Genomic DNA, 21,492 nt, shown 5'->3' on the forward strand with positions numbered 1-21,492 from the left:
ATTCTCATCTTTCATAACCTCTCTCCATCTTTTGACACTGTTTATCACCCCCTCCTACCATATACTTTTTCCTGCCCCAACTTCAAAGACACTATAATCTACTGATTCTTACTGAAAGCAAACCATATCACCTCTCTGAGTCTCAGTTTCTTCATTTGTAAAATAGGGGTAAGCAGTAATTGCAGTAAGGAAGCCTTGTGTAAACATTAAGTCTATAAAAATCTGACATATTATTATTATTCACATTTTCTCACTAAATGCTTGTTGACAGTCTTAGAAGTTCCCTACATTAAAGAAATCAGAGCCCTATCCCTATTTCTATTCTACTTGCACCATAAATCTCATAGGCTTTTTATAATGATCAAATGAAATAATGTATATAAAGCATCCTGCAATGTTTAAAGCTTACATCAATCAAAAACATTTATTAAGGGCCTACTATGTGACAGGTGCTGAGCTATGTACTAAGGGTACAAAAATAAAAATGAAAGACCCCTTCTCAAGAAGTTTACATTGTATTAGGAGAGCCACACACACAGATAAATCATGATTTCACTGGGAGAGGGAATTCCCAGATGAAGAAACTTCTACTTCCAATGCAAGCTGGCATCTTCTTTGCAATGTACTCTTAGAGAACTGCACTGAGAAGTTTTTTGCCCCATGTCACAGAGCCAGTCAGTATCAGAAAAATAATTTGAACCTAGGTCACCCTGGTTCCAAAGGATACTCTATCCATTAGGCACCACTGCCTCTAGCATGAATATATATTAAATATATAAAAAGTAATTTGGGAACTGGAGACACTAGCAACTGGGAAAATCAGGAAATATCTCACATAAGCATTGCTTGAGCTGAGCTTTGAAACTAAGGAGTCTTAAAAAATGAGGAGGAAGTCTAATCCAGGCCTGAGGGACAATGATGGATAATTAAGTAAAAGTTTACTTGGATGGGCCTTCAGAAGGGTCAATAAACCATTAAAAGTTGAATCTGTCAATTCTCCCTCTCCACCACTCCTAAATACCATCAGTCTTACTCCAATAGTGTGGCCTCTAGTCTACATAGCAGCCCAAACACCTTCCTTTTTCCAAGTCATTGAAATGTTTTAATGGGCTGAAGCAAAGGAAATAAATATAGGTAGCTAGGTACATGATCACTCTCCACTAGTCTCCAAAAAGCTTTCTCCCCTCTGATGACAGCAGAATGGCTCTCATCTTTGTTCCTCCTCTGCTCTCCTACTCAGACTGACAACGGATCTCAGGGCCATCAGAACATAGCTAGATTGTAGCAGAGAAGATATGGGTTTGCTTGGATAAGGCTATTAACTAGAACAAGAAGGTATGCCTTTAGTTGGACAAAATTATTAATTTCCTTCTCTTTTGCAGGGATTTTCCCACATCTTGTGGTCAGATGGTAAGCCAAAGGAAAGAGAAATTGAAGGTAAAAGGCCTACTTAAGGAAGGAAAGCAAAGGACATTTGATAAATTCAGATCAGCCTCTTGAGGTTCAGAAGAGAGGATCCAAACTCATGTAGATTAGCTACCATTGCTTCACAAGAAGGCTGTTTCCTTACAGATGGAAAGTTCTTTACCTTCTAAGTGACAGTACCCAGAGGTCTGAAGTACCAGAAGGAGGAAGGGAGCAAGAAAACCCAGAAGCCTGTGGAGTCCAGCCCCAAGGCATGCAGCTGCCAGCATGAGGCTGGAAGGAATGGGAGCTCAGGGTTTGGGTTACACTCTTGAGCTGGCAGAGAAGGTGTCGGGAGACAAGGCTTTCTCTGACTGACAGGACTTCAGGCAGCTCTCTCATCCCTTAAGGGCAAAAGAGCAGGATATTTTTCAGGAACAGCAACTTATACGACGGCAAGGAGGGAAGAGGGTGAAGGGTCCAAGATTGTACCAGAAGCCAAGCTGAAGATACTGTTCATTCAGCCTTCACACTCTCAGATGGAAGCTTCAAGATCTAACAGATTCCCTTCCTCCTAAGACCTACTCACTTAAATGCCTTCTCTGAGCAACCAGAAACCAGGTTACCATGACTCTGCCCCTTGCAGATCAATACACCAAACTTGGGCCATGGGCAGCAAGCTAGCCTCATTTCATATACCAGCCACCCACCCATTCCTCGCCTCTCTCACCATCTCAGCCCTCTTCTTCACCCCAAAATCACCTTTCCCAATATCCTTGCATTCTAGTGGATCCCTCCGGTGGATTTTTCCAGTGTATCCTATGTACTACTCTTAAAGGGCAAGGACTGATTGTCTTTTGCGTTTCTTTGTCATTCTTAGCACAGTGCCTGGTACAGAATATGTCCCAGATAAATGTTTATTGACTGGCTCCTTTACTCCTCAAGCACACACCTTCCCCCATGGGGACTCTACCTGCCCTCTGCCTCCTTCGGCCCCCTCCACTATCAGGTTTCCTCCTTCTCCCCTCCCCTTTCCGTCCTCCGGTCCTCTGCCTCCGCATTTAAATCCTTACCCCATTGGATTTCGGCTGCCCCCGCTTCACATATCCCCCTCCCCGACTTGGCCACCTCAAATCCCCCCTCCCCCAATAATTCCCCTTCTGCTTCTGCCCCTCCCTCCCTCCAGATACCTTTCCTCCCACCGCCCCTTCCCGTCCCCTCCGGGCTCCACTTCCACCCCCATTCTAGGGGCTCGGGCCCTCTCCCCATCCAGATCCACTCTCCCTTCTTCTCCCCTACCTCAGCTCCTTTCCCCCTCGCCCAACTTCCGCTTTGGGTCCCCAAGACCCCTCCGGCTCAGGTCTCTTCCCCAGGTCACCCTAACATACCGCGCCCTCGTCTGACCTGACCTCAACTCTTGCGGCGTGTCCGTCAGTCTGTCCACCCAGCAGCAGTCACCGCCACCATGGGGGCGGGTCCGGCGCTCGGCCCTCGCCATGGCAACACCACGCTTCCGGTCCGCGCAGCCACCGACCGGAACTCGCGGCGGCCAGCTCGCCAGGTAGGGGGTGGGGCCGAAGCTTAGGAGCGAAATCATCCGACGCGCTAAAGGGGCGGAGCCAAGAGAGAAGAAAAATGGAGGGAAAGTGGAGAAAAAAGGAAGTGGGTTGGATTTTTAAAGTTGGAAAGATCCTTGTCTGAGGGTTTAAGGAGGACCTGGAACTGAAGATTGAGAGACGCGAATTCCAGTAATGGTAATGGAGTCCAATCCTCTCCTTTTATGGTAAAGAAACTAAGGCCCAGAGAGTTGAAGAATAGGCTCCAAGTGATACAATCTTCCGGAAACAACACGTACAAAAGGTCTCAACTATAAATAAGATGTCAGAGTCCTATGGTCATTCTAGAAACCGTGGAGCACATTTTTGGGAGGGGGAGGGGGAGCGGGGTTAAGTGACTTATCTAGGGTCACACTGCTAGTACGTGTCTGAAGTACCATTTGAATTCAGCTCCTGACTCCAGATCCAGTGGTCTGTCTACCTAGCAGCCTCTGGAACATGGTTTTTGTTTGTTTGTTTGTTTTTTATTAAAGCTTTTTATTTTCAAAACATATCCATGGATATTTTTCAACATTGACCCTTGCAAAACCTTGTGTTCCAAATTTTCTTCCTTTCCCCTCCACCCCTCTTCTAGATGGCAAGTAATCCAATATATGTTAAAAATATATTATATTCAATATATGTATGTATTTATACAATAATCTTTCTGCACAAAAAAAATCAGATCAAAAACGGGGAAAAAATTAGAAAACAAAATGCAAGCAAACAATAAAAAGTGAAAATACTATGTTGAGATCCACACTCAGTTCCCATGGTCCTCTTTCTGGGTGTTGATGGTTCTCTTCATCATAGGATCATTGGAACTGACCTCAAATATCTCTTTGTTGAAAAGAACCATGTCTGGAAAATGTTTTTTAAGGTGTTCAAATTAATTTATTAAGCAATTACTGTGTGCCACGCATCAGAGAGATACAAAGACATGCAAAATTTTAAAAGTCCCTGCTATCAAGAAGCTAATGGGGGAAACAACATGCAAACAACAATGTAAAAACAAACTTCATAAGGGACAAATTGGGAAGATGTTTAGAGTATGGAGAGCTGAGGAAGGTTTCTTGAAGAAAATGAGACCTATTAGTTGAAACTTGATGGAAACCAGAGAAGGTAGAAGATTAAAATGAGGAGAATGTGTGTTTCATGAATAGAAAAGAGGCAGAGAAAATGCGAGAGGCAAGATTAGGAAGATAAGAAGGGGTCAGATCATGAAGCACTTTAAAAGCCAAATTTGGAAATAAAAGGGAGCCAATGAAGCATATTGAATGGAAAAGAGTAGGAGAGGTAAGATGGCCAGACCTTCAATTTAGGATGATCAATTCAACAACTAAATTGAGTATGGATTTGGAGTGGGAAAAAATTTGGGGCAAGGAAATCAACGAGATGACTACTGCAATAAATCACATGTGAATGAAAAGGAACCATCACCAGGGTGCATCAGGGTAGTTGCAGTGTTGGTTACAAAGACAAATTTAACAATGAGAAGGAGAGGATGACACCTTGGATGTGAGGCTGGGTATCTGAGAGGATGGTAGCACCCCGGAGGAATAAGAAAATTCAGAAGAGGAGAGGTTGAGGGGTGTTGAGGGAGGTAGAAATGGTTCACTTTTGGACATTTGGGAGTTTAATATATCCACTGTTTGACAAAATCTTTCATATTAATCTGATTGTAAAGAAATATGAGCCAGATTATATTGCTATTAGGTGGATTTATATTTTGTTGAATGATCTAAAGAGTAGCTATCAGTGGCTATCAGCTTGAAAGTAGTTTTCTAATGAAGTGCCTCAAAGACTTGTCTTTGGCCCTGCGCTGTTTAAAATGTTCATTAATGATTTGGAGTAAGAGATGGAAGTTATTTAAGTTTGTCAAATTTGCACACACTGAATGATTTACTCAGAATCCAAAAACATCCTACTAGCATAGAACATTGGGCCAAATCTGTTTTCTCTAAATTACTTAAACATATGTACTCTCCTAAAATTCCTACTGAGATAGGGGATTTCAGAAATGCTTCTCAATACATGGTGCTGAGCCAAGAGTTCCTACCCTACAAGAGAAGCACAGAATTTCCTTTTCATATCATTTTGTAACTATTTCATTTCTCTCCTTTGTCTATGGCAAAAGACATTTTACAAGGACTATATAAATGTTGGTTATTGTTATTATTGTCCTTGTCTCATCAATAAGCATTTATTAAGTCCTTCTATGTGCCAGGATCCAGGAATACTACTAAGCACCAGTGTTCTAGAGATGCATCGTCTGTATTGTTCATATCAACCTCTGAGTATATAATATGTATCAAAAAGTATATCAAGCAATGTTACATATTATAAATTATATTACACAATGCAAGAGATATCAGCATTTAATCATTCAAACATACAAAAGTTATCTGACAGGATCCTAGACTCCTAGACTAGAAGGGTTCTTAAAGTTCATCGAATCCAATCCAGAAATTTGAATCAATTAAGAAACTGAGACTGGGGCAGCTAGATGGTTCAGTGAGTAGAGCATTGTTCCTGTAATCAGGAGGACCTGAGTTCAAATCTCCTTCCTTCTAGCTGTCATTAGGGCTACAAGAGCACCAAAGTCATGACTAAAAGATATACCCCATGGCTATGGGCCTCAACAAGAGTCACAAAGTAAACGAAAACATTTGGAAGCTCAATAGTGCTGCTACATTGGACACTTGACCAAACCCACCAAGTTTGTAATGAACATGATTCTGGAAGTGTGTAGTTTACACCTTATGAGAGGAAAGCCATGCAATTGTTAAATGTCTCCAAGGATAACCTAGCCCTTAAGTTCATCAAAAAAAGGGGGGAGAGGAGAGAAGGAAAGGCATTCACAAACAGGCTAAGAGGAAGAGAGAGTTCAGCAATGTTCCAGCTGCCATGAGGAAGGCTGCTGCCAAGAAGGACTAAAATAGACCTTACCTACCTTGCCCCCTTATCTAATAAAGATTTGACAAGTAAAAAAATAAACAAAACTGAGATTCAAAGTGACTTTCTCAAAGTCATCAGCTAGTAAACAACAAGGCTAAGATTCAAATTCAGATCTTCCTGGCTCAAGGTCTACTGTTCTATTTCCCTCAAGGTGTTCAAACAAAGGTTATAGTTCCACATGAAGAATGTTATAGAGGGAATTTTTTTCTTAGCTGTGAATTGGCACTAAATATCCTTTCAACTCTATAGTCTATGGTTCTGTAAAAGCAGTGAAGGATTATAATTAGTCATAATTACCCAAAAAAAACCTTTCCCTTAAATCTGAAATGTTCCTGTTGTTAAGTGGGACTTCACACATATTTGAGTAGAAATAGTTTCAGAGAAGATGTGAATTGGAGCTAGAGGAAATAGAGGGATTGGAGAGGTCACAAGAAACTAATAAATAGGAAATGAATGGCATGGTCTGGGAGGTATACAGGGAATAGAGAAAAGAGTTGTGACCCACAGGGTTTGCTGTTTGAAAAAGATGGAAATTTGGGATGATAAGTGAAAATTAAAAGTTAAGAAAGGTTCTTTCCCAGAAGGAAAACAAGGGCTCTTTTTTTCCCAGTCCACATTTTTGACTTTTAACAAGTAGTCTCAAGAGGACTGACTTTCCTCAGTCTATATTTCTATCCTGGCCCATGCTGTGGAGATTGAATCTCCACTGGAGATTTACTTTACTTTACTTTATATCTCTAGCCATCTGATAATTCAATGATGACTTTATTAGCCAAGGTGAGAAGTGGTTCTGATTCACAAGAACTGTCTGTACTCTGATATACTGGAACTTTTTAAAAGCTATTAGGGGCAGTGTACCATAATTATTTGAGATCTGGCTTCAGAGCCAGGAAGAACTGGACTTCTGGCATGTATAGGCTAAATGATTCTGAGTAAATTATCTAACCTCTTCATGCTCTAATCTAGAACAATTCTAAAGTGATAAGTTGTAGAAAAGTCATTGACCTGCTTTGGTACAGAGAGTTTCCTCAACTGAGAGTTTCCTGTACCAATGAGATTATAGTTCTAGTTCCTATCCCTATTAAAAATTAGTAATCAACATCAAACACTATAAAATTATTTTATAATCAGTTCCACGCCAAGCCAGAAATCCTCACAGTATGGACAGAGCACTAATCCTCTGACCTAATTTTGTTTTATGTATATACCACCACGCTAACCACTAGCATCTTCAATTACCTTCCTCCTTACATATAATTAGTACAAAGGTATGAATCACAAAGGAAGTTAGGATACATCATTTTTATATTAAACAAAACCAGGTAATAGAAATAGTTTTTTAAAAATAAAAGGAAAAGAAGCAACTGCCAACAACAGGCACCAAAAAAGAAGCTGAAGGAGTTAAACCTTTTATAACAGGGGAGGACTAGTATTCCAAATATTCAAACACTCTCTCAAAGCACTGATGAACCCATGTGTCAAGGTTGATGCTCAATCTTTTATTTCCCTTACCCCAAGCTAAAGTTCTTTCTCTTATCTCCCAAGCAGCTTCTCAACTATCCCCAGGATGGCACAGGTATTGACAACAAAGGTAAGTACACACAGTAGACACATACAGTTTCTCACTTTATCCTGATATGACAAGCCTACAGTAAGAGACAGTTGGTACATGATTTTTCATTTGCAAATAATTGTGTACTCAGTGCAGTCTCTGAAACTGAGATTCAACAAAGTATGGATTGATTTTTTGTTGCTTGTGCTAATTTTGTTCTAACAAATGTGCCAAGAAAATACCAAGAAAACACAGATGTTCCACCAGCCAGCAATGTTCCACATCCATACATGGAACCATTAGTTAACAGCAAAAGGAGAAATTTTGAATTCTGTGGATAAGTTCACCAACATTGACAGTCTGCTTTTCAGGGATGTATACATCAATTGATGCACATCCATTGCCAGAGATAGCTCTGTGTTTGGAAGGCTCTGGAGGAAAATGTGGAAAAGAAGAGGTATTAAGATTGACTTCCAAAATGAAGGTCCACAGAGTTGTTGTACTGATTCATTGCTGCATCTCTGTGAAACTTGAGCAGTATACTAGTGCCATGCTAAGAAATTGAATCATTTCCATTTGAAAAAATTCTGAAAATCACCTGTCAGTATAAGGTATCCTACACTGAGGTCCTTTCTCAAGTTAAAATATCAACCATTTAAACTCTGCTGCAGAGAGTGTTTAAATTGTTTAAATGCCAAATATATTTTTGTCTGAAAGACTATTTTATGGAGAATTCAGACAAGGCAAGCGCTTACATGATGAGCAGAAATGCTAGGAGGATACTCTCAAGCCTCTCTGAAGAACTTTGAGGTTGATTGTGAAAAAAGAGAAACATTGGCACAGGAACACATAGCATGATGTGCCCTCATCCAAGAAGATTATGTGATCTATTGGCAAAGTAGAATTGAAGTAGACCAAACACAAATTTAGAGAATCTATCCCAAATGTTCATATATAATATTTGTGCCCAACCTGTGGTAAAGCCTTCTAAGGTTGTATTGCTCTGATCAGCCACCGTTGGATACACTGTAATTTGACTCTAACATAGCGTTACCATTTTGGTATCTTTGAGATACCAAAGATATCTTTGAAAACAAAGAACAACAACTAATTACCAACCAACCTACCATTCCACTACAGCATGTTTGTACTTTTCTTATTCAAAAGATAGGAAACTCCAAATTTTGCAGAAAAAAAGGTACACATTATGCAGACTCAAAGAACTTTAAAATGTTTAAGAACAAATGATTCTCAAAGCTACTAGGCTTTGCATCTAGTGGGTGCTTAATGTTTATTGATTAAACTTTACTTGACTTTTTGATTAGTTCAATTCAACAACCAAATATTTATTAGATGTCTATAGTATATAGATAACAAAGGTCTGATAAAACATGCTCCCTGCTTGTAAGGAATTTAGAGTATAGTAAGGAATTAAGAAATAATTCCTCTGATTTCAGAAATGCCTGGAGAGACTTACACGAACTCATGCTGAGTGAAATGAGCAGGACCAGGAGATCATTATATATTTCAACAACAATACTATATGATGATCAATTCTGATGGACCTGGCCATCTTCAGCAATGACATGAACCAAATCAGTTCCAATGGAGCAGTAATGAACTGAACCAGCTACACCCAGTAAAAGAACTCTGGGAGATGACTAAGAACCATTACATTGAATTCCCAATCCCTATATTTTTGCCTGCCTGCCTTTTTTTTTTTTTTTAATTTCCTTCATAGGCTGATTGTACAATATTTCAGAGTCTGATTCTTTTTGTACAGCAAAATAACAGTTTGGATATATAAACTTATTTTGTATTTAATTTATACTTTAATATATTTAACATGAATTGGTCATCCTGCCATCTAGGGGAAGGGGTGGGGGGAAGGAGGGGAAAAATTGGAACAAAAGATTTGGCAATTGTCAATGCTATAAAATTACCCATGCATATAACTTGTAAATAAAAAGCTATTAAAAAAAAAAGAAAGAAAGAATTCCTCTTTCTTTTCTCTCTAGCCTATTTAGTTCACCCACACATGAACTTTTGTTGGCAGGTCAGGAGATCTAACCCCGGAGGTAAGACATTCCAAAATGTCTTGATTCCCACGAAGACCAACATGTTCTTGAGTAATTTGCTTTCAAAATCTCTACCACTAGAATGAATCAGATTGGGAAGTCATTGACTGAGAAATATTTTTCCCTACACCTTCCTAATAGTAATAATTTTCTGATTTCTCATTGAGTGTGCCTATGTGTTAAGGACCATGCCTAGGTGAAGGGGCAGGTCAATTCTCCAAGAACCTCCACAGCTAAGAATCATAACACTTGAAGGAGTTGCAAAGCAGCCTTTACTAAAGCAGATGTTCCTTGTAGATTGGGAATGAAATAAATTGGAGGCAAGAGGGAAGAGGAGGGAGATCAGACAATGCAACTGCCTCTCAGTGGAGAGGTCAGAAAATGCAACTGTCTCTCAGTCTCCTTGTGTCATCGTCATCATCCTCCTCTCACACGAAGAGATCCATTCTACAGGTCTGAGTTAGACCTCCAGCAGCCCCTGGCAGATGGCTTCCATATCACAACACCTATGTTTACCTGGTAAAATTATGCATCTGTTGAATAGATTGGTTGACTAGCCAATGCTAATTAGCAAGCAAGATTCAGGAAATAGATCTTAACTATAGTTTATTCACTCTGAGTGTGACACGCTCTACTAATAGCTGATGGAAATATGTATCATTCACACTTCAGCTAGTAGTATTTATTATACATTACTTGTGACAAAGAAAAAAAGATGACTACTGATTTACAGCTAGTTATAAAAAGAAAAAACGTGACGGAAAATGTATAGCATTAGCTACAGGAGATTGAGAAGAGATTTCTTTGTTAGGATAGCTAGTTGCAACAAAACAGACATAACCTGTCAGGCTAATTAAAGGGGGGGTATATGTTAGGCTATTGAGTCCTCATCTTTTTTTCTTTTTTAACAAGTCTTTTTGTACAATTTGGGAGAAAAAATCAGGTAATGACAAGAACCAGCTTATGCTACTGGATCTGCATACAGGAATCATCTATAGCAAAATAGTGAATACAGAACAAAAAGGAGTCAGTTGTGTCTTCCTAAAAATTTACTTTTAACAGTAACCATCTTAGGATGTGGCTCGTGCTATTAATCTCTTTCCCAAAATAAAATGTTGATATATAAAAACTCCAACAGTTTGCTGGTACCTATATTTTCTGAATATGTAGTACAAATTGAAAAAATTTTCCTTTGGAAATGTTGAGTAGAAGCTATATCCAGTGTCAGTCACTTAACTAGCTGTGTGATTTTAGTCAAGTCACTAAAATTTCTTTGCCTTCCTCATTTGTAAAATGAGCTGGAAAAGAAAAAGAGAAACCACTCCAGCATGTTTGCCAAAAAAATACCCCAAATGGGGTCATGAAAAGTTGGACAAGACTAAACTCAACAAAAAAATGTTTATTATTTATAGCACTTGACATTTGGGGACTGTAAAACCTATCTTTCAATTGTTCAAGGATTCTCTCTCTCTTGACCCAAATATCCAAAATTACTTTGGAAGACTTTCATGGTGACAGCTGAAAATGTAAGGAACAAGCAGCACTAGCCATTTTCTGGTACCATATGTAAAATCAGATTAGTTCCACTTCCTCTGTCTTAACATTAAAGGATTTTGAAATTTAAGGGGGGGGGCAATAGGATCAAAGAAGAACTCCTTATTTTATGGCTTAAATTATTTCTCATATTCTGTCTTCATGCTCTTGTTCTTATGGACAAACATTTAAGGAAAATGGACATCTAGAGGATTTACTATAGAAACATTAAAATTATTAGATGCTTCTATCTTCAGGTGGAAGTCCCAAGTTCTCGGTTATACTTAGATTTGATTACAAATTAGTTCCATGGGACTTAAAGATTGTTCTCACACTTTCTGTGGGTACCAGCATAATTGTGATGTCATGAGGCCTCTATGTCTGCATCCATATTGGGATTCTTCTTTCTTCTAGGTAAAGTTTTGAGTTTCATAATGTAATATCTGCTTTACTCCTAGAAATTCTTTTTTCAATTCTCTTGGCTTAATGGAAAACAATCTAGGTTTCCTTGTTTTTGGTTGCTGATTCAAAGTAATGGTTTCTTTGGGAATTCCTTTTGACATCTGTTTGTATCATACTAACATCTTTGTAGCCCTTAAGATTTACCAGCTTATGAGATAGAAGTGGTAAAAGTATTATGAAAAAAAGGATATGATGTAATGCAGAGTCTTCCAAAATGTAGGACAGGATTCTTTGGGAAAAGGAAAAATACAAAAATCCTCTGTGAAAAGGAATGAAACAATGGTCAAAATGATTAGATATTTTAAAGTACAATACTCATATAACTTTTTTTTTTTTTTTTTTTTTTTTTAGTGAACAAAATATCCCAAAGTCAACAGAGACCATCATGGTGAATTTATTCAAGCTAACAATGAAGGGAATCAAACAACTATTTAAAACTGTATGTCAAAACAAGATCAAATTCAATTCAGCACACATCTTGGGCATAATCTGTCACTGTCACCATCAGTTGGGGTAGGTTCTCAGACTCATAAATAAGTTGTGTTGATATGCTGCTTGCTGAATTTGAAAATAAAATGTATAAACTCAAAGTTAATCTTTACCTGGAAATTAAAAGTGCCAAATTATCCACTATATTTCTTATCATCAATTTTTTTCCTGTTTTATAATAAGAAGTTTGTATCCCAGAAATACACAACTTTTTAAAAAGTTGAAAAATCTGGGAATAAACATTTGAAAATTTTCTTAAATTCTTATTATCTCTTTTTTTAAAAGCGAAATAATAGAGACAATTTTAGTAGCAGAAATACAGAAACACAAACTAAAAAGCCGAAATTCTGCATATGGGATCTAGTATATTATTCACTGGGATTCACCAATACTGTTATTAATGGAAAGACCAAGGTATATCCATTGTTTATTTTAACCGAAGAAAACATGAAGCCTAATAAATTGAAAGGGCAGCTTGAAAGTTTATATGAAATATGCTGTCAAACTCAGTTGACATGATAAATTTTCCTAAATTGCTTTTATTTTTCTTTTTAATTCTTTCATTACAAGGCAGCTTTCTGGAAAAGGAAGGAGCAAACAATACATTTGTAAATGAAGATGATATATAAAAGATAGCAATACTAAAAAAAAAAAACAAGTTGAGAAAATAAGATTATTTCCCTCAAAAAATTAGATAAGTTAAAGTAGTAGTTGTGAAAACAAAGTGAAGGGGATACATAAAAGAGATTTTGGAGGCAAACTGATAAGGCTTGATAATGAACTGCATGTGAAGCGTGAGAGAGAATTAAGACTCAAGGATGATTCCCAAATTGGGAATCTCTGTGACTAAAAGTATGGTGGTATTCTTCCTCTCCCCCCTCTCCCACCTTCTCCCCTCTTTTCCTCCCCACCCCCCAGACATAGAGAAATTAGGAAGAAATGACATTTGGGATGGGAGTGAAGGTGAAGAAAATGATGAATTCTGTTTTGAAAATCTTACATTTGAGACAACTACTGGACATCCATTTAGGGATATACATAGATAGGCAGCTGGTGTTGCAGAACTCAAATTCATGAGACTGATGTTGCTTACACAAAACTGCATATAGGTGATAGTTGAAACCATAAGATCAGATGAGATCACTGAGACTAAAAGAAAGAGAAATAGGCTGAGGACACACCCCAGAGGGTATACTCAAAGAGGATGATGATTCTGCAAAGGATACTGTCAGGGAATGATTAGATATGTAGGAAGAGAAGCAAAAGATAACAATACCTCAAAACCAACAGGGTGGAGAGAGTGTCTAAGGGGAGGAGAGAATTCAAGAAGATAAAAACTGAGAAAAAATCACTTTTTCCTTGAACAGTTTAGTTTTAATTGAATCAAAACCAGTTTGCAAGGGGTTGAGAAGTGAATGAGAAGAAAGAAAATAGAAGTAATCAGGATAGATAGATTATTTTTATGAATTTGACTGTGAACAGAAAGAAAAGATAGAGAATAATATTTTAAGAGGATAGCAGGATCAAATGAAGGTTATAAATAATACTGCATAAAGAATTTCCCATATGTCAGAAGATCTTTGCACTTCAATTGAGAAACTAAAATCTGATTTTTCATCACAAATGAATAAAGCAACAGATGTAGTTATAGAAACTGAAATTGATGTTTAAAAAGATTTACTAGAACAAATAGTATTTTTGATATTTCCCAGATGTCAACAAGGAAAAATAAATCAGTAAGACAATGGGGAAAAAAGGAGATGTATATGGAAGTACATTTCTTAACATCCTCAACTTTCCCTTTTACCTTTAGAGAGTTCTTGTCCACCATTTTATTTCATTCTTTCTTTGCAACTAGCAGGACAGGGCACTTGCTAGTAGCAAGGAAAGAATGGAATAAAATGGTGGACAAAAAATTTCTTTAAAAGATGAACTGGAACAGAACCTGAAGCCCTATGTGGTGAAGGTGGAGACCTGGGGCAGAGATAAGGGACAAAGAGTGTTGGGGCAATTAGAAACAGTGAGCAGGATGGGAACAGGAGACAAACCAGTGCTGCTATGAAACTTCAGCTGCTGCTGAGGTTATCCTGAAAGACTATTCTCAACCATCAACCATAGCATTTCCCCCTTGTTTTCTCTAATTTTTTTTCTGAACTGATCTTGGTGAATTTCCAAATATGTAATCTTTTGTCATATTCTTTTTCTCATTAATTGAGAAGAGATGTGGGTAAAAGGTAACATTTCCTTATAGAAGTTTTGTAATATATCCAATAAAATGTCTGTGAAATAAAGATTAGCCTTGCCTATACAACACACAATACAGAGAATCGCTCAAATTGAAGGAAATTTCCCTGACATAGGATGGAAAGAGAATCATTGAGAAAGCTGCAAGAAAATTGCTGTAATTTCAATATTTCAAAATGATACTCCAGTTTAATTCTACCATTTCGGCATTGAATCAAAGCTGGTACCAAGGCACTATGAACTTGATGTGGTGAGAGAGGAAGGGTAGTTTAAGATGTGTAGGTACTGCTATATTTAGCAGTGGGGATATATCAGCCTTTGGGAAAGTTTGGGCATATGCATTGAAGATCCTCTTAATTATTTTGCTGATGGTTTGAGAGTAATGACATATGGTGGTCTAATTATATATGAAGTTTTATTGCTCAACAGCTAATTAAGTGATAGCCTATTTTTCTGTAGGCTACAGAAAGCAGGGAAACAAATCAGCTGTGAGGTACTATTTTTTCTATAGAACCCCAGAATTTACACGTAAGCTCTATCCCTTGTCATATTATTTTATGTACCTGTTGATGTTAAAGAGAAAATTTCAATCAAATTAACATTTCAAATGAAAATTATATAGTTTGTGGAGTTATAGTACACTCTTCCCTGATTGAATTCAATGGATGACAGTGTGAAATGCAGGTTTGAAAACATTGGTATCCCAATGTAGTTCAGAGGAATAACAAATAGTCATTCCTCTTTTTACTCCGAGAATGATTTGGAGTTGGATTTGGATTTCTGAGTTGGAAAGTGGACTTAGATCATGCCTAGGTATTTTTAGAGGAACACATATCGTCTTCAAAAGCATAGACTGATTGACTCACATATGGCCCTATACCAAGATAAGGTCGAAAAGAGTTCATGACTTAGACATAAAAAGATGTTATAAACAAATTAGAAGAACAAAATATAGTTTACCTCTCAGATCTGTGGAGAAGGAATTAATTTCTGGCCAAAGAAGAACTGGAAATCTTATTGAACAAAACATAGATAATTTTGATTATATTAAGTTAAAAATTTTTTCTACAAACAAAACTAATGCAGACAAGATTAGAAGGGAAACAATAAATTGGGAAGAAGTTTTTATATTCAAAGGTTCTGACAAAGGCCTCATTTTTAAACTATATAGAGAATTGACTTAAATTTATAATGATTAAAGCCACTCTCCAATTGATAAATGGTCCAAGGATATGAACATTTTTAGATGAAAAATTAAAACCATTTTTAGTCATATGAAAAGGTGCTTTATATTACTATTGATCAGAGAAATACAAATTAAGACAACACTGAGGTACCACTATATACCTCTCAGATTGGCTAAGATGACAGGAAAGGACAATGATGAATGTGGGAGGGGTTGTGGGAAAATTGGGACATTGATACATTGTTGTTGGAGTTGTAAATTGATCCAACCATTCTGAAGAACAATTTGGAACTATGCCTAAAGGATTATCAAATTGTGCATATCCTTCCATCCAGCAGTATTTCTCCTGGGCTTATATCCCAAAGAGATCATAAAGGAGGGAAAGGGACCCACATGTGCAAAAATGTTGTGGCAGCTCTTTTTGTAGTGGCAAGAAACTGGAAACTGAGAAGCTGCCCATTAGTTGGAGAATGATTGAATAAGTTATGGTATATGAATGTTATGGAATATTATTATTCTATTAGAAACGACTAGCAGGATGATTTCAGAAAGGCCTGGAAAGACTTACATGAACTGATGCTGAGTGAAATGAGCAGAACCAGGAGATCATTGTACACTGTACACGGCAATGGCAAGATTATACATGATCAATTCTGATGGACGTGACACTTCTCAACAATTAGATGATTCAGATTAGTTCCAATGAAGAGAGCCATCTATCTACATCCAGAGAGAGAACTGTGGAAACTGAGTGTGCATCACAACATAGCATTCTCACTCTTTTTCTTGTTGTTTGCTTGCATTTTATTTTCTTTCTCATTTTTTCTCCTTTTTGGTTTGATTTTTCTTGTACAGAAAGATAATTGTATAAATATGTATGCATATATTAGACTTAACATAGTTTTACCATGTTTAACATATATTGGATTACTTGCTATCTAAGGGAGGGGGTGCCCAGACTGGAGGGGGGAATTGGAATACAGGGTTTTGCAAGGGTTAATGTTGAAAAATTATCCATGCATATATTTTGAAAATTAAAAAGTTTTAATTTTTTTTAAAAGGTACAAAATAGAGAGAGCAGAACTTACATTAACTCAGCAGCAGCAACAGTGGTGGAAATTTCATCCCCAGCCCCATCCAGATTGTATTGAACTGTATTGGAAAAAAATCAGTAGCACAGAGGCAAAGACAAAAAGACAAATTGAAAGAGCTGAGTTATTGAAGAAAAGGGAGAATTAAAGGGGGGATCAAAGAGTTCAAACTGCTTTGATTGCATTTGTTATTCAAAGACTAAAGAAATTTATCTAAAATCTACCATTTTACCATTTTACCCTCCCTGTGCTTATCCAGTAGCACATACTATTATAATATATTCTCCTTGATTATTTTATCTAAGTGATTTTTATATCCTAATTTTGCCTTCATTATAAAAAAAGACAAAGTTAGCTGGAAATAACAAAAAAAAAAAGTTTAATGATAGCAGAGTATGAAACCCTTATCTGAATGTTAGGGATTTTTAGAACTGGGGGTTTTGAATTATTATGGGTACATTAATAGATTTTTGTTTGACATAAATTCCATAAAATGTCAGTAAAAAATCTTGTGAACCTGGCAGCCATTATATTGTCCCTGGCTAAACATGATTTAACTGTTATAATAGGTTGAAGTTGTTTAAATCTCCAACCTTCATTGTAAAAAAGAAAGGGGGGGTAGGATAAAAACTGTGAAGTTGAATTTTGTTGTTTCCGAAAGGAGAAAAAAGAGCAGAAAAGATTGTGTTCCTTTTCTAGCAACACTCACGAGTGTTAAGTTTATATACATTAGCTTAAAAATTTTGGGAATTTGGAATTTTTTACAGAAAATTAATATTAAGATTAATATACGATAAGTATTAAGAAATATAAGATAAGAAGTATATATAATTTTTTAAGTTATTATAATACTAATCAATTTTATGCGCAACATAGAAATGAATAAGTATTTATATAGCACCTTTCATGTGCTAGCCACTTTACTAAGTGCTTTTTACAATTATTATTTCATGTGATCTTCATAATATGCCTGCAAGATAAATACTAATATTATCTCTCTTTTATAGTTGGATATGAAACGATCAGAGTTTAAATGACTTGCCCAGAGAACACAAATCCTACGTGTCTAAGGTCAGTGTCAGAAAGTATCAGCTCTTCCTGAATCCAAGCCCAGTGCTCTATGTATCATCAAATGCCTCTAAAAGGAACTCTTTACAAAAATCTGTAACATATCTGAGATATGTCATTGTGAAACATGTTGGTTCTCTCATGACAAAGTACTTCAAAGGGCATTTGAACTAAAAGAAGATATTGGCACATCTCTTAATGATAATAATAAAGATAAAACAAATTCTCTTTATAGCAAAATTTTTCTCCTAAAATATGATTTGGTAGATTCTTTTAGACCTAATAATCTAAACAAATTGACTCAAAATCTTCAAATTTGTATTCTGATTTAGAAATAAAATGATTGCATTAATGAAAAAATAGAACATTGAATAGTAAATATATGAAATTATGTTTTGACATGATTTAAAATATTTGCCCTCCAAATAAAACATGAGTAAAAAAAATTATTAATCATGTAACCTCATGATTACACAAGGTTATATGAGCAATTCTCATTCTATTTTAAAGATCTAGATATTTCTAAATATGATTGTGTAATGATAGACATGTTCAGAGATGCCTTTCCTGTAGATGCATGGAAGCTTTGAGGGGTCTGCTACAGGGCCTATGTGACTCATTAAAGGCTTGTGCTGAGATGAGTCCCCTTGTTAGCTGCAGAACAAGAAGAGATGATAACTCAGGATGTACAAAAATGAGCAAACCTCCCCCACACTTCAGTCTTGGCTTTAATTCTTCCATGTGGGAAGTAGTTGATTCTGTGTCAGGATTCCTATAAAATCAGGGAGGGGACAAACAGTGTTCATTCTTCTACCCCACCATTACTCACCAGTTGGCATATGGTTCAACTAGTCAATTAGTTTGTACCTGGGCTCATGTCTATGTCTTTTCTGTTTTCTGTTCTTTCCTGGTTACCCAACATGGATCTTGTAGCAGATGTGTCCAGATTTATAAGCAATTTTGTGAGTTCAAAAGGTCAAAAGATCATGAGTCTTATGAGAATTGTTGGTTGTAGTCACAGGAACTCTTGACAGAAAAAGTGGCTGAGTACAAAGTTCAAAGACAATTCAGGTTTGGAATGGAGTCATGGTACAGAGCTGAGGTGAAATAAAATGCTTAATCAAGAATCCCATAAATTACATTACATCCTGGTGAAGTTTAAGGATCATTTTCCCAGTAGATAGTAATTATAATTCTGGTTTAAGGTTGATTGGTTTGTTTATTTTTCCAAATGTATGCCTGTCAAGTGTCCTATGTTTAGCATTTCATATGTGGAACACATGTCCCATTCCTGATTCATATTATACAGTGAGTCCCTTTTTAACTTTCTCTTTTTAAAGGAAGCACTAGACATTAGTACTAAGTAAAACTGGCTAGGATTTAGGCCTGAGGTGGTTCCGAGTTACATGTCTGGGTATTGAATCTGAGATGGAGACAGTACTCTAACCCCTATGGTGACTTTACCATAGTTCCTTATAGTTAGTAATAGTTAAGGAAAACTTTATTGTATATAAATATGATCCATTTGGTCTTACTTCATCTGAACAATAATAGTTAAACTATATACATTGAAATAAGTGTTTGAATATAAAAATCTGATGTTCTGGCTGTAGGCGAATACTGTTATCAAACAAAATTATGTGGAATTTGTTACCATTTGTATGCTTTCCTTTGTGTGAAGTGGGGTTGTTCTGTTGTAGCTGGATTTTTTCCCCCCTCAGTAGTATTTTATTTCTCCAAATACATGTAAAGATAGTTTTCAACATTCATTTTTATAAGACCTTTTTTTTCCAAATTTTTTCCCTTCCTCCCTGACTTCTCTCCTCCCCAAAACAGTAAGCAGTCTGATATAGGTTAAATATGTATCATCTTTTTAAAGTTCTATGTTAGTCATGTTGTACAAGGAAAATCAGACCAAAAGGGAAAAAAACCACAGGAAAGAAAAAAACAAACAAATGATGAAAATACTTTGCTTCAATTCAAATTTAGTCTCCATAGTTCTTTCTTTGGATGTGGATGGCATTGTCTATTGGAATTAACTTGAATCACCACATTGTCAAAAAGAGCCAAGTCCATCACAGTTGATCATCATACAATCTTGTTGTTACTGTGTACAGTAGTCTCCTGGTTTTGCTCACTTCACTCAGCATTAGCTCATGTAAGTCCAGGCTTTTCTAAAATCAGTCTGCTTGTCATTTCTTAAAGAACAATGATATTCTATTACGTAAATATACCATAGCTTATTTGACCATTTCCCTACTCAGTTTCCATTTCCTTGTAACTATGAAAAGAGCTGGATTGTAATTATAGATGAAATATTGATCTTGATTGGTGATTAAAAAAGAATTATGGAGAACAATGTCCTCAATGACACCATCAATGAGAATCTTTGTGAAAAGAAATAAGCCCACCAGTCTCATTAACACTATTATTTTGGTAGCAGCCCTGTTTGTAGTGGCTAGAAACTGGAAAATGAATGGATGCCCATCAATTGGAGAATGGCTGGGTAAATTGTGGCATATGAATGTTATGGAATATTATTGCTCTGTAAGGAATGACCAGCAGGATGAATACAGAGAGGCTTGGAGAGACCTGCATGGACTGATGCTAAGTGAGATGAGCAGAACCAGGAGATCATTATACACTTCGACAACGATATTGTATGAGGATATATTCTGATGGAAGTGGATTTCTATGACAAAGAGACTTAACTGAGTTTCAATGGATAAATGATGGACAGAAACAGCTACACCTAAAGAAGGAATACTGGGAAATGAATGTGAACTATTTGCATTTTTGATTTTCTTCCTGAGTTATTTTTACCTTCTGAATCCAATTCTCCCTGTGCAGCGGGAGAACTGTTCGGTTCTGCAAATATGTATTGTATCTAGGATATACTGCAACATATCTAACATATATAGGACTGCTTGCCATCTTGGGGGGGGGGTGGAGGGAGGGAGGGGAAAAAACGAAACATAAGCAATTGCAAGGGATAATGTATAAAAATTATCCTGGCATGGATTCTGTCAATACAAAGTTATTATTAAATAAAATAAAATTTAAAAAAAAACACTATTATTTTGAATATGATTTTTTAAATGTTTAAATGTAATAAAGAGAATGGGTCTAAGCATGGACACTGGCTACTTCTGAGAAGCTCCAGGTTCAGGTCCCTTGATAAAGCTGAGTGTGTATTTAGGACTCTTCCAGGATTATTGGCGCTCTGGTTCAGTAAGGGAGTGATAGCTCAGCTTGAGCTCTCTGCACCTTACATATTGGAGCTGTTGTTTTTGAAACAAAAAAATTCAGTCTAGTCACCTAATAGGAAGAGGAGGCAAGATAGGTGACATAGTGAATAGAGCACTGGACCTAGACCAAGAAGAGTTCAACTCTTGCTAGTTGTGAGATCTTAGACAAGTCACTTAATTTCTGTTTGCCTCAGTTTTCACAACTGTGAAATGGGGATAATAACAAAACATAACTGGAGGGATGTGAAAATCAAATGAAATAATATTTATAAAGTGCTTAGCACAGTGCATGCTTGGCACATAGTAAGTGCTCTCTCTGTCTCTGTCTCTCTCTTTGCTGTGTGTTATACATACAAATACATATACATGCATATATACAAATCTTTGTATATGTGCATATACATATAATTGGAAGGCCTGTGTTGTATGATTCATTTAAAAATCAACTGAAACAACTGATAATTTCATTAAAATGGGCTAAAACATGCTAACAAAAACTAGCAAAAAAATAGTATTTATAATAACTATGAAATAGCTAAAATATCAGGGAGTCTACTTTGTAATAATCAGCATATACATATATG

The 21,492-nt window shown here is 36.6% G+C and overlaps 1 protein-coding gene, 1 long non-coding RNA gene and 1 pseudogene across 3 annotated transcripts in view; 1 reads left to right on the plus strand and 2 right to left on the minus strand.

Annotated features, from left to right (window-relative positions):
• PPP1R16A (protein phosphatase 1 regulatory subunit 16A) overlaps positions 1-2,930 on the minus strand; it is a 114,086-nt gene extending 111,156 nt beyond the window's left edge. The window contains exon 1 of one of the 2 annotated variants that reach the window (XM_051971261.1): positions 2,814-2,930. The gene's annotated coding sequence lies outside the window, so the exon portion shown is untranslated. The remainder of the gene's footprint in view (positions 1-2,813) is intronic. The other variant, XM_051971262.1, reaches the window with a different exon arrangement.
• On the plus strand, positions 2,870-5,936 carry LOC127547976 (60S ribosomal protein L36-like; annotated as a pseudogene).
• A 5,081-nt stretch (positions 5,937-11,017) lies between these two features.
• Positions 11,018-16,221, minus strand: LOC127540360 (uncharacterized). Its single transcript, XR_007948126.1, has 3 exons — positions 16,070-16,221; positions 15,276-15,328; positions 11,018-12,140 (listed from the first exon to the last, which is right to left on the minus strand). It is a non-coding gene; the product is annotated as an uncharacterized LOC127540360 (long non-coding RNA).
• Between the last annotated feature and the right edge of the window lie 5,271 nt (positions 16,222-21,492).

This window comes from Antechinus flavipes, chromosome 1 (assembly GCF_016432865.1).
Source record: "Antechinus flavipes isolate AdamAnt ecotype Samford, QLD, Australia chromosome 1, AdamAnt_v2, whole genome shotgun sequence".
Classification (NCBI taxonomy): Eukaryota; Metazoa; Chordata; class Mammalia; order Dasyuromorphia; family Dasyuridae; genus Antechinus; species Antechinus flavipes.